The sequence below is a fragment of the Euprymna scolopes genome, chromosome 13 (assembly GCF_053919585.1).
Source record: "Euprymna scolopes isolate OS-2025 chromosome 13, ASM5391958v1, whole genome shotgun sequence".
Lineage (NCBI taxonomy): Eukaryota > Metazoa > Mollusca > Cephalopoda > Sepiida > Sepiolidae > Euprymna > Euprymna scolopes.
In genome coordinates this window covers 94,032,755-94,045,061 of record NC_136494.1, presented here as the reverse complement: position 1 = coordinate 94,045,061, position 12,307 = coordinate 94,032,755, and the positions used below count along the sequence as shown (strand labels likewise).

Genomic DNA, 12,307 nt, shown 5'->3' with positions numbered 1-12,307 from the left:
TTCTTCATTACCCTTTTATCTCGCATCCCTTTTTCTTCATTACCCTTTTCTCTCACATCTTTTCTCGATTACCCCTCTCTCACACATCCTCTTTTCTCGATTATTCCTGTTTCTCACATACTCTGTGGCGATTACCCATTTCTCTCACATCCCCTTTTCATGATTACCCGTTTCTCACTCCTCCATTTCACGATACCCCTCTTCCTCTCCATTTCTTCATACCTTTTGCTCTCTTCTCCTCTGTATCTCACCCTTCTTTTCTCTATCACTGTCCTTTTTCTTTTCTCTCTCCCTCTTTTTTCTACCTCTTTTCCTTACCCTCTTTCTGAACCACATTGTTAAAAAAACAATTTCAATCTTTGAAATGAATACATCTAAAAATGTTGGGCAAGCCTTATCACTACTATCGTTAATTAATACATTCCTCTTTTCTAAGCATATATTTATACTTATTTTCCGCTTGATGTGACGGGGACGCATGTGAAAATTAATGTTTTCCTTTGATTTAGAAGCACAAATGAACAATTATACTTGACCTTTGCCTTTTAAGTTTTAATTCAAACCATAAGTGAGATTCTGATTGGCAAAGGATTATGATGTAAACAGATGTCAATCATTTTTTACATTAATAATAATAATAATAATAATAGATAAAAATGGCTGACTTGTATTTACTCATCAGTATCTTTTTAAACATTTTAAGGTGAAAAAAATAGTTGTTTTACTGTCTTTGAAAACTCTGTTAAGAAACAGTTGCTATTTGCTTCCAATCATGATCTCATTCTTTCTTTTATCATGCTCAAAGTTCAATGAGGGATAAGTGTTTTTTTCTTTTTACTGCTAAAAGCAAGCTTCTCTCTTTTCATCACCAATGCTCGAATCCTCACTTCTCAATTAAAATGAATGGCTCTCTCTTTGAGCAAGCCCCCTTCTTTGAAAAACTTTTAGGACTGACTTTCACCCTAGACCTGAAATAGAAGATGTGCTTCAAATCTGTAGGTAAGGTTACTGAAGCTGAAAAAATAGTTGGATCATTCTATCAGCCCAGAAAGTACCTCACTCCTGACATAATCCTCTACCTGCATAAGAGCCAGATACATCCTAAGATGGCATACTGCTGAAGAGGTGCTGCTCAGTAAGCCCATTTTTTTAATTTTTTTTTTTGTCTTGATAGCATACAAAATAAACTTTGCATTCGAGTAGAGGATGATCTTTTCTAGTCCGTACAGTTTTTTCACACAGAAGAGATGCTGTGTTGCTAACCTCTCTCTGCTGTATCATCATGTTCATGATAGATGAGCTCCAATCCCTAATCCGCACCGCTGTAAAATATTCACACCAGTAACTTTTCTAGCTACAACCACAACAAATGATTTTGCTTTCTCTCTCTCGCTCCCTCTCTGTATTAATAATCAAATGGAACTTACATGAACAAAGTTTCTTTCCTAGAACATCCCATCCATGGAACAGGATAGTACAAGTCTGCTTCCCAAACGAATACAGCCTAATTGTTTACAAGTCTACTGTAAACAAATATTGTTGAGCCATTCTCTTGGATAATCAATTCTTAAATAATCTTCTGCCGATTGCACCCATTATTTCCAATATTCTTGTAGTGGTGAGCATCATCCAACTTGATCTTTTTAATGCCTATCCTCTAGTAGCCCCCACCCCTCCATCCCCTATCAGTGAAAAAAAATATCCAAGTGTTTCATTTAAATTGCATCTCTCTCTCTCCCTCTATCAGACCATTCTTATAATGACCTGGACCCTGTTGATTGTGGTTTAATGTTTGTTCTAGGTAGTTCACCCTTCCAGGTTTGCCTTCTCTCTTTGAAAAAGGGTTAGTTTATTGCTAATCGCTTGAGGAGCTCTTACTAGGGAATGCCAACGGGCTACTCAGACACTTTCTGCAGGTCAGAATGCTCCTTATTGGGGGCGCTGACTTCTCAACCACACTTTCCAACCCTGGTGTCACAGTTCTTGCAGTCGGAAATAACTAAATAACTTTAGTATTTCTTCAACTCTGTGTCCATGCTACTCAAGAAAATCAGCTTCAGTTGTTTAATATGAGACTTGTTGCCATGCAAATTCTTTTTGTGGCTGATAAATCCCATCTCAACTCCTTTATTTTTAGTGGTTTTGAAGTCTTTAAACTGAGAGAAAATAACTTCTTGCTTGCATAAAAGTTTAGTGGCAAAACCATGATTAATTTGTGCTCCTCACCGATGGGAAAAACCTAATTTTCACACTTTTTTTTTTCTACCAAAGAACAGATTTTCTTTTAAAATTGTTCAATACTGATTTACCCCCTTCCTCCTTTTATAAATTTTGTACTTTATAATATTAATAGGTTAACCATACACCAAGAGCAGAACTCTCTATACTTAAATTTGGAGAAGAATTGTTGAATAGAATATTTCTTTTATTTTTCTTCTGGAATGGTTGTTTAACATGTTTTTTTGTGTGGTCAATTTGGTAAACGGAATGTATTGAATCCATGATTACTCAATATTATGATAAGTAGAGCAGTTGTAATAATGATAATATATATATATAGCTTATATTGATACAACCAAGATTTAAAACTGATGGCCTTTTTGAAGCCAAATTTGATTTCAAAGAAACAGTTTGAAACCTAGGCAGTATCAATGTAATTTGCCTTATTCATAAGGTTAGAAAGCTCAATATGTATATTTTATTTTTTTTTCATATTTTAATTTATTTAGGAAATATTATGCAATTGCTGTAGCGTCTGGGGGCATAAAATTTCAGGCTGTTATATAGTTGCTTTACATTGCAACTTGTGGGATTATGTAAAACATTGGCAGTGTTTGTATAAGACATGTATATAAATTGATTTTTGTTCCAACAAGGGTAAAAAAGAAATATATCACTTGAAGTTTTATTCCCAATTTTATATTTTCAATCAGACATTGCATCTTACAGACGACAATGAATCTTCACTGGTACAAGAAAAAAAAAAATTCACATTTATACACTTTGCCAATATGCAAGTGACAATTTGCAATACATATGCTGACATCTTAATTTCATTGTTCAAAAGGTAGCCTTGTATTATATATATATATATATATATATTAAAATTTTGCAAATTATGATTTACAGCGTTTACTATTTAAACACAAGAGATACAAATTAAAGTTAATTTATCTTATATTCCTTATTTGATGAACAAGAAATATTGTAAATCATAATTTGCAAAAATTTTAACTCCGTTCATATACTGATGTTCTGTCTTAATATCAAGCATTTTTATCTGAATAGGATTAATCTATAAATATTAGTAGAACCTACTTTCACAGGTCAATATATTAATTAGGATTCATTCGCCCCTAAAATCAGAAAATTGAATTAAAGCTATGAATAGATTAAAACTTTCATACATCAGGCTTTTTTAATTCAGCATACTATGAAATAGATGCAGAGCTTCAAAGTATAGTGGAAATCCTTTCGCTCCAATGGTTATCTTTTACACATGATTGAAAATATATAAAGGAAAAAGTCGCTGCCCTTAAAGCTGAAAAATTTTATGACCCTCAAAAATGTCCTGTTTATGTAAAGCTCCCATAGCTTGGTATTAAAATCCAGGAGTTGTTTCTTCAGCCATCTCATGTTTCTTTGAAACTAATGTTCAAACTGTGCTTAGGACTAGATGCACTTTCTCTTCTTTTCAGGAGGATGGTATGGTATTCCTTTCCACTCAATATAAGATGGTTATTAATCATTTTAATGGCAAGGCTGACTATATGGGGTGTACTATCCAGTGCTTGGAGGTGAGAATTTCCCAACATATCCTCTCTTCTATACATAGGCACAGGCAGTGTTTGACATCTAGGCGTTCAGTCACCCATCAGTAATCATTTATTACAGTGCCATGTTTGCATTGGAAGGTATTCTGATGAGGCATTCTCTATTTTGCACAGAGTTCATTCAAAGTCTAAAAATTATCAAAACGGTTGCTATCAACTTACAATAACCATCTCTGTGCAAGCAAAATAATACACCCACAATTTGGACCTTATAGGTGGATGTTAACACATTTGCTGCCAAGTACGAGTATTCCCGTACTTGTCATTTCCTTAGCCTTGCACGCTATGAATAAACTCATAGTAATTAAATTTTTTTTCTATTAGTCAATGCATGATCGGCATGTACAATAACTATCTTTAACTTAGACTGGCATCTCAAAATAACACATATTGAATAGCATGTTTACGAGTTATCTCGTATTTGGCCCCTGCCATGTATTATGATTTTTCTAGCAAATACGTATATAAATTATAAGTTGAATGATTCACTATAAATAAAAGCTGATTTAAGTTATTTTTATTACAAAAAATATACAAACTGATAAAAACTGACAATTCCCTTAGGAAAAGTAGCATGTGACAATTACTTTTAATAAATACAAATTTATTATATATATTCCATATTATATTCATATGCACTATTTGTTAAATTAATTTTTTGAAAATTGCAGAAAAATAGCTTGGCAATGATAAATTTAATCGAACTATAGTTGGCAGCGAATGTGATAAGAATGCCTCTTACCCTTTTTTTCTTTTTTATTTTTAACCTCAATAATTATTTATGGTCTTTCGATCAGGTTTTTAATTGATATTTCACCTTGTTGTCAGCAGCTGCATAGAAAAGAGACAACTGAAAAGATATTGTGGTAGTGTTTTATTTTTGTCCCTTTTTCCTTTATTCATTATTTTTGTTTTTTGACATTTCTATGGAAAGAAAGAAAAAAATTTGATGTTATTCTTCTTTACTTCCCTTCTTGTGACGTTCTATTATTTTATTAAATAAATTAAGATTTTAAAAAATAGCTGGAACCATCACTCATAATGGCAATATATTCAGTAAATATTTATTTTTTTTTTTTTGTTAAATAAATTAATTATGCTAGTATGGTTATGTGGAACATTCATCATTCTGGATAAACTGTTGCAGAAGCATGAATTGCAGGAAGGTTGGCCAGAAAACTTGGAACCAATGATTTGACAAGATGGTAGAGATTAAATTTGGAGACTTCTGACCCACTGAACTGTGGAAAGTGGAGAGTGAGCTTATGTAATGTTTGGTAACATCTGACCCCTTAAGAAGGGAAAAATGATGTTAAAAATTAATAGAAGAATATATATAGTGAGAGATATAGATAGATAGATAATTATATATATATATATATATATATATATATATATATATATATATATAGAATACTTATTCTTAAATTCTACAAAATAATTAGGTAGTGATGTACTATATCTGTTTTTTGTTATTAAATGTATTTTCTGGTTATCAAATCTTTTTAAAAAATCCTATGTAGTTTCTAATATGTATTGTGTGCATCTTGATATTGAGAATTCTAGCCTCATAGATAAAACAATGTATTAATTTAATGACAATAAATATATGGTAATTATATATAAGCTATACTTAAACTATAAACAAATGTATCCAATAGTTTTGGTGGTTTTCTCCTATTAATTCTACTGACAAATTTGTATTAGCTGTCCTTTAACTTCTGTGTTATCTATGGCGACAGGGTATTTGATGTCTATGTTGGGTAAGATGCTATCTTACAGTATCCTCAATTCAGTTAAATTTCAAATCGGTTGTGTTTAGACATTTTGTGATGGCTATTCCACATTCCACTGTAAAATTACGGAGTCATTCTACTACTTCCATCTCTCTTTTAACTAAATTTTACCAGCACCAAAGCAGTAATTTCTTCATGTTTGGGGGTTTAAACTATCAAAGAAATGAAGACAATGATTCTTTGAAAGACCAATTGTTTGATAATAACAAAAGTATATAAAAAAAAAATTTTCTTTTTTAAAACATTTGATTTAAAAAAAAAAACAAAAAAAAAAAACATCATCATTAATTTTTCTTATCATTGAACATTTTGATTCCTTCTGTCAACTCAATATACTCCTCTGGAGATGAAAATAGCAATTTTGTTTTGTCTATTTACTCAAATTGCTCTCTTTCTCCATTCAAATACAGAAGACATCTTCATTGGAAACAATTTTATATCTGAGAAAAAAAAAAAAGAAATTCTGATACAACTAAATAATTTTTTTAACAATTCCATATCTTCTTTCATTCGTCTCTGGATCACGAACCATTTTTGCCATAATTTTAACATTTTCACTCTTTACTCTAGTAAATGTTGGATTCATTGCTGTAATAACACCAAGGTTAAATATTGTTTTTTCTTTTTTTTTTTTTTTTTTTTTAGGAACACAAATCAACCATAATACTTAACGTTTTTTTTTTCCTTCTAAACTTTAATTCTAGTCATGAATTATTATCTGCCAGTTTAAAAGCTTCAAAATCACTTGAATGCTAAAAACACCATTTCAGATTGTTGCCCCTCCCTCCTTAATATAGATAAAACACAGCTGTTACAATGGGTTTTCTGTGCCCATGCAAAAACTGTCAATTCAAGAAATAATTTCTGGCTATCCAAATTTTTGGTGTTGGGCAGTGATTGTTTAAATCCACATATTTCAGGTTCATTTTAAATCAACGCATTTCAGGTGAAAACATTTTAAATCAATACATGTCAGGTGAAAACATGTCATGTCAAAATTAGTAGAAATTCCAAAAGATCTGAGAAATGATCCAGTAAAAAAGTGACAAGTAAAAATAAAATTGAGTTTATCAATTATATATATTTTTTTTATGTTAAAGAGTTCGCAAAATCCAGGGAAGGTAAGTACAATCAGTAATTTTGATTAAATAATTACAATCGGCTATTTTGAAACAATTGTGGTTTATTTTTTGTTGTTAAAAATATGTTTAGCACATCTTTTATTGGTTCATTTTTCGTAATTTATATTAATTCAACATGACATGTAAATGCGTAATGTTTTCACCTGAAATGTGTTGGTTTAAAACATCACTATTCTACACAAGCACCAAATTTTTTTATTAAAAAATCAAGTATTATGTTTGTTTTTGTTTTTCTTTAAACAAAAGAAAACAATATTTTTCACCATGTCACTATAATAACATTGAAGAAAATTTTGCATTTAATATTTTTAATTATATATTTAAAAAAACAGGAAATGTTATTAACCCATAATATAACTAATGCATAATTTTTTTTTATGATTTAAAAAAAAAAAAAAAAAAAGCTTGTCGAAACATGATTCATAGTTGTTTTTGGATGCAGGTTAGAAGTTAAACTGTATATTACAACAAAAATATTTTTTAAATAAATATATTCCCAAATAGTTATTTTCACTTGTAAGGAATATATTTTTCTTTTGTTTATTTAAAAATATTTTAAAAAATTGTTTAAGTGTATCTGCATATTACAGGAATTAAAATATTTTGTACCAAGAGTTTCTAATATTTTTACCTTCCACAAAAATTAACTATGAAAAAAAAATATGACCTTTGATCCTAAATCTTTGTGTAAATCCTTAGATACCCAGGCTCTTATTATCCATATTTTTTCTCTATTTTAGGAACATGATGCTAAATTCATGATCTTTTCTTATGATCTTATTGTAATATCTGCTGATTTTTTTTTTTTTTTTCTTGTGGTGGCCAGCTTCTGAATCCCTGGCATCCAAGTCATGCCTAATGTTCATATTCTTTCAAGTATTAAGACAATCCGAGCAGCTTGACATGATACCCTCTTCCTAAGCATAATTATTTTTTTGTTAGAAATCTTTCAGCAGTGAATTCTCCCTGTTAAAAACCTTGTCTACAATTTTGAACAATCCAGTCGTTCCTGATCTTTTTTCGTACATTGTGGCTCACTGAGTTTTTTTTTTTAATTTTCATGTCACATTGATCACAAAAAAATATAAGTCTTTCATGTTTTTTTTATTTTTAATATTGTTTAAGTAAGAAAATCCCAGTTCACATAGTTGTAACATTGTACACCTTTACACACACACATATATAAGTATTAACATGTAGGCACCTGGGAGCCAACACATTGTAGCAGAGTATGTCGCAAGGAACATAGGCCAAGTAATAACTTGACTTTTTTTCTTTTTTTTTATTCGTAACAATGACATTTATTTCTGGGTACTTTCCTGAATAAACTCCTCTCTGTCCTCTTGAACATTGTTTTGAACATGCTCTCAAATGTGCATCTCTGTCTGTGCACACATTCTTTTTTATCATTTTTTTTTTCTTTTTCCCTACCATGACGTCATTTTGCACACAACTTGGCATTTGCATACAGCCACCATACTCTGTAACACAAGTACAAAGCTGAGAATTGCAATGAGATTTAAATTTTTTTACTTAAAGTTGCTTTCGTAAAGTTAGATTAACTTCAAATTTACTTTGGTTGTACAACCTATATATTTATTTGGTTGATCGAGAACCACATCACTATATATTTAAGAAACGTTTTGGTGTCAAAATTTGGTCTGAATTATTTAGCCGATTCCAGATATTTTGAAAAACTGATATTCCAATCAATCGTCTCATCACTAGCATAAACCATTAAAAAAACTCTCCAATTAGTATGCGTGAAACATTTAAATTCCAGAAATTCAGCAATGTTGAATTGAGAGGTATCATCATGATTAAGAAATGAAATGTCTTTAAAGAAAATGAAATGTCTTTAAAGAAAATGAAATGTCTTCTAGTTATTATCTCTTCATGCCACACCAATAATCATTCTATGGCACATTAGTTGGGAACCACTACTCTATATTAATTCTACAATTCGTATAATTGATGTGTTCTTGTGTTGCTGCATTTTGCTCTCATTTTTACCATTTGCTAGACACTTACTAATTTGTTTTTTAGGGAACAAAATAACGACAGGAAAGGATTGGCAGTTTCAGATTGTTTTTTTATGAGCTTAGAAAGTGTGGCCATGGATTGAAGTGACCTGATCTCTGACATCTGTATACCGACTCCACACAATGATCATTAGAATGGTTCGAATGGAGATCCTTTTTCACATGTCTGATCCCTGTAATTTCCATGCAGCAAGAGTATCTCCCTCCTCCTATCATATGTCACAGTCACATGTATTTGCACTACATCTCGTTATTAAGAGAAAAGGGGATAATATAACATAACCCTAACGGATATAAGAGGTCGTTTTTCTTTGATGCATATTTTTTTTTTTTATAGTTTTACAAACTTTTATGTTTACAATCGGTACTTGTTCTTCATGGTTTTTGCCATCAGCAGATATTTATTTTGTTGATTAATTTTAATTTTTTGTTTGTTTCTTTTACGCATTTGAATCCAAAAATATTTTATCTTTTGAAACTCAGTACATTATCATCAAACATTTTCTTATGCACTCAATTCATTTTTTTTTTGTCATTTGTTTTTGTTAAAGAAAAATAAAAATAAAAAAGATTGAATGCATATCTCGGAAAATCTACTCTTTTAGATCCGAATACACCTCACCATGAAAATGACACCTTATTAGTTTTTAAATAAACCCATTTGGGACCTAACTACTACTCCAAAACTCATACACTTCTGAAATCTCAGTACATTTTGATAACAAGTGAATACTTTTGAGTTTTAAATTTTACTATCGATGATGAATTTACAGCCATGTTGGTTATGTCTGTATTAGACTACAGCAGCACAAAAACGGCCACTAATTCTTTGTATATCTCTTTTTCAGATTTTCTCTAATTTTAAATATTTTAAACTGATCATATAATCAAATGAGAATGTTCATGATAATTAATTTAAAAAGTTAATGAGAAAATGTTAATTAAAAATCGTTGAAATGAATTACTAAAAAATTTGATTTAATTAAATCACAAAAAATTTGAAAATTGAACTTTAAAATATATCCACTGCATTTTTCATGGTGGGGTGATTGTGAATAAATGCAAGATATTTTGCAAATTTAATCTGGGAAAAGAAAGCTGATACAACATTATAATTGAACTCTATCGTTTGACTTGTTCGGCGTTCACAAACCTACAAAAGGTTTGCCACGGATATTTGCGAGTCCTGCCTTTGCGAGCTTGGAACTGTAATTTCTGTGGAAGAGGGCCACTTATTTGATGAATCATATGCAAAGGTTTTCTTGAAGCTGACCATATATAAAGCCATTAACTACAAACTAATTATGAAAATGGATGAATTTAGCATTAAATAACCCAATTAAAGTTGGTATGCTGTTTAAAAAAAAAAAATTAAGTGTCAGTAAGGAGTGATTTATAATCGATGTCTACAATCTTTTGCAAAATTGACTGAATTCATTATTAAAAAAACCCATAATGGATGAAATAAATGTTTGTTTGCTATTTCACTTTGCAATCATTTTTCTAATTCAATTACCTTTAAGGGAGGAGGGCATTGCACTACACATGTCAGCTTTTTACTTTGCATCAAAATACTATCATCCATTATTTCTTTTTTTTTTTTTTGTTGAATACATTTTCAGTTCATGGAAAAATACATATTAACTTGATTCATCTTTACAAATAAAATATTTATAACAAGGTTGAAACTTAGTTTTTTTATTCTTTTTTTTAACAGTTTTTTATAATCTTTTTATTTTATTTTACCTATTTAGATTTCAAGGAGTTATTTCTCGCCCTTCCATTTTTTTTTTTTTTTAACATGTCTTTTCTTTCCTTTTTGTTTCATTCTTGGGTATCTACATCTTTTATTTCTTTCCTTTCTTTTTGTTTCATTCTTGGGTATCTACATCTTTGTTTTTTTAAGATGCAAAAGTATTAAAATGTTGTTTTTTTTTTATCGTTAAAGATGCAAAAGTATTAAAATGTTTGTTTTTTTATCGTTAAAGATGCAAAAGTATTAAAATGTTTTTTTTTCCTATTAATATGTAATAATTAGGGCTATGACAACAGCATATTCTTTTCATTGTTTTTGGCTCTCAAGTTTGTATCCATTGATATCTCATATGCTTTTATATAGAGTGATGTGGTTCTCGATTAACAGTGTCGGATATATACTCCAGAGTTAAAAACAATAAGAATATTCTATTGTCAAAGCCCTAGTAATAATACATTGGTTTTAATTCCAAAATGTTCTTGGTGTCATAATATTTAAAATTACATATCACCTATACACTAATTTTAAACTGCTTACACTGTCGATTTTTACAGTTATCAAACTCCTTTTCTTCTTCCCTGTCTTACCAATGCTTTATATTGAAACAACTTATAAATTTCTATATTATGACATTTTTTTTTTCGCTTTCAATGCCCGCATCTCAAGAAACCTGCTTACCTGCTTTTCCTTTCAGAGAGTGGATAAGTTTATTATCTTTCTCTGTAGGCACCCTCAGTCACGTGGGAGTTCCGATTGAATTATACATTTTTATTGCTTAACTCAATGGATCTCCAATTCCTTAAATGGAAGTTGCTACTGTATTGATAAAAGGAAACAAGTAGTCTTGGTACCCCCTATTTCTATGGACCTTACACAGCGTGTGGCTTAGCTAAAATTCTTGTGGTAACAGAATTTATTTAAAATCTTCAAATCTCTCATGATGTAAAGCTAATCATGTGATACTATAGACTAAGCTCTCCTTCCAAGTCACAACTGACACTACAGGAAAATGTTAGCAAGGAATTAGATAAGTGAATGATAAAGTGATCATCAGATCCGTTGAACTCCCCAGACGATGACAATTAGGTGGTAGCTTTCTGGGTGGTCAGATTATAATGTAGAGAATGAGTTTGGGAACAAGCAAATGTAACCATGATGAGAGTAGTTGAGAAAAAAGTGGATGTGGCTATTCCGGTGGTAGGCTGAAAGATAATCTGACATCTAGGATTTCTGGTCACAAGTGAATATATTTTGAGCACATTAGTTGTCAATAGATGAGTTCAGAGAGATTGCAGAGATAAGCTCTAGATGAACAGACGAGATTGAAAGAAAAGTTAGTCTTAGCTGATTTTCTGAATTTGAAAGATGGGAATTATAATCGGATGTGGATGTTAGTAACATAGTAACAGGGTTTCAATAACACCTGTGTGAAATGTGAACATGTATAACTGCGGCTGTATTGCTTCAAAGTAGAAGCCTCTGTTCAGTCTCAAAAGACAATGGATACTCCCTGTAGAGGTAGCTGTGCGTGTAATTATGAGGTAAGGGTTGCGCAATCCCTAACCACACCTCTCCTGAATCGGCACTATTTGAATCCAGTGACAAGGAAAGTTCCAGGATAACTGGAAACAAATGGCGAGATAAACAGAGAACACATACAGCACTTGAAATTCTCAAATGGTCACCCATTTTAGTACTGACCAAGCTCAAATTTTCTTAACTTCAGTGATCTGCTTTA

At 30.8% G+C, this 12,307-nt stretch overlaps 1 protein-coding gene across 1 annotated transcript in view; it reads left to right on the top strand.

The window, feature by feature from the left end:
* Window positions 1-12,307, top strand: part of LOC145292087 (cyclic AMP-dependent transcription factor ATF-6 alpha-like) — a 169,730-nt gene that overhangs the window by 137,340 nt on the left and 20,083 nt on the right. The window contains exon 16 of the transcript XR_013869546.1: window positions 3,699-3,797. The gene's annotated coding sequence lies outside the window, so the exon portion shown is untranslated. The remainder of the gene's footprint in view (window positions 1-3,698; window positions 3,798-12,307) is intronic.